The sequence below is a fragment of the Medicago truncatula genome, chromosome 8 (assembly GCF_003473485.1).
Source record: "Medicago truncatula cultivar Jemalong A17 chromosome 8, MtrunA17r5.0-ANR, whole genome shotgun sequence".
Classification (NCBI taxonomy): domain Eukaryota; kingdom Viridiplantae; phylum Streptophyta; class Magnoliopsida; order Fabales; family Fabaceae; genus Medicago; species Medicago truncatula.
Window position 1 is genome coordinate 16504294 of NC_053049.1, and position 2148 is coordinate 16506441.

General features: G+C 30.2%; 1 long non-coding RNA gene across 1 annotated transcript; it reads left to right on the forward strand.

Moving 5' to 3' along the window:
- Positions 1-415: 415 nt before the first annotated feature.
- On the forward strand, positions 416-1155 carry LOC25501136 (uncharacterized). Its single transcript, XR_003008098.2, has 2 exons — positions 416-761; positions 859-1155. It is a non-coding gene; the product is annotated as an uncharacterized lncRNA (long non-coding RNA).
- Positions 1156-2148: the final 993 nt, after the last annotated feature.

Sequence of the window (2148 nt, forward strand, 5' to 3'; positions counted from 1 at the left end):
ACATGACTATAAATTCATTTTGCTAATTGTTTCTAATTACAATTAAAATATATATATAGTGATATGCAACTAAATAGTGGAAGTCTTGACGAAACAGTAAAGTTGTTGCGATATGATTGAAAAATCATAAGTTCAAGTATGAAAAATAATATTTTATATATATAAAAAAAATAAAAAAATCATCAATTGATGGGATCTTCGCATGCGAGAGTTTTAGTGCACCATACTAATTTTTTTTATTTTTTTTTGATAAAATAACTTTAAATTGATAGTATAACACAGTTAATTTAATCGTTCTGCTGACAAGACAAAAGCTCAGCTTGTTTTACATATGAATAAAAGATGATCAACTAGATACTATTTATATTTTATACATTCATAGTAATAAACAATACACACACATTCCGTCCAAAAAACCATGACACACACATATGAAAGAGTTAATAATATATATGCCCATAACTCATCATTACAAACATAGATCAAGCAAGTGAAAAACATCCCTCTCCAAGTCAACAAAACCCCAACATGAAACCCTTGTGTACCTTAATCATTGTTGTGATCTTTGCCCTAACATTGATCCTTTCCCTTGAGGTAAATGTTGCAAAAGCTAGAACTTACCCATCTTCATCCAATGTTTCAAAAATGCTTTCATCTTTCCAATCTCTTTCACATAAAAAAGGGTCATCAAAATCATCTCAAGAAGTATCTGCAAGCCTAAAAAGAATACCACCTAGCAGACCAAATCCTACTCAAAACAAGTAATTAACATGTTCCTCTTTCTTCATGCGTCTCTAATCATTGTTCTTTCCATTATATCTACAAGTTAATAACAAAGATTGTGTACGTGTCTACCAGGTTAAAGCCTAGGATAAAGGATTGAGCAGAGAATGGTGGTGGTGGTGGTACATGGAGCTCTTCTAGCATCAACTATGTTTTGATCTATAGCTTTATTTTTTTGACTGTTGCTTAGCTTTATATTCTTAGATTTTGTTAGTCATAGTGATATATATAGTTGAGTTTAGATTTCAATGTATGTTCTCTTATTAATTACCTTGATGTTTTAGATTATAGATAGTATAGGAGCTAATGAATGTAAAGGAGAAAAATAGTAGCCATCATAATATTAACCTCAAAATTGTTGAGTTTTTGCAAGAGATTGAAATTTGTTTGATTTATTTCTTTGTTGATTGGGTGCATCAATTGGTTCTTAAGTTTTTAGTTTTTATCTCAGATTTTTTTTCATGATATATTATGTTTGCAATGATAATCTTTTTAACAAGTTGCGCTAAAAAAAACAAAAACTAATGGGAATTTTTAGTATTTGAAACCACTCATATAGACAGACATGTCACATGCATCCCTTTCGTTTCACTCCAATTGTTCTTCTTTAAATTTAATTATATTCCAAAATCCAAAAATCTTAGAATGATAGTACTTATTTTAATTTTTACATGTAAAAAAAAACAGTACATAATTATTTGCGTAAATGTCTTCATTCATGAACCAAAACAATGAGGAGTTCATTTTTCATTTAGTGTGAGATGTGATGAACATACATCTGATTGTGGATCATCTCTAGTTGTTAAACAAAATTTGTGATTCATAGAATTATAAAATTGTAACATAGACCACCCATGCACTATAACAACACTTAAGTTAGTGAGGTTTCAATGAAGTGTAAGGGTGTGTTTGGATTGAGGGTTTTGGAGGGGGAGGGTTTACTTTTCTTTTTTAAATTACGGACTATATAACATGTTTTTATAAAATAAATCAAGTGTGATTGAAGTATTATATGATCGTTTATTTTGTTAATATGTTAACTTTTTCAAAAACATTTCATAATGTCCGTAATTTAAAAATGAAAATTAAACCCTCTCCTCCCTTCCCCTCTTAAACCATTCATCCAAACACACGTTTTTATCTCAATGAATGTGTATCGTTTTTTTTTTTTTTTTTTTTTTGGAGTGAGTGGCTCCTTTTATAGGTTGTTTAGAGTGTCACGTGGATGTAGAGAAGAGAGTTGTGCCTTCTTGGCGTGTGAGCCGTATGGCTTATGATTGTAATCAAAGGGTCCAAATTGTTTATGGGTGCTTTTTTTTCTTCTGCTCAACGACTTAGCAACTATGTAAACAACCCTTATTGGAA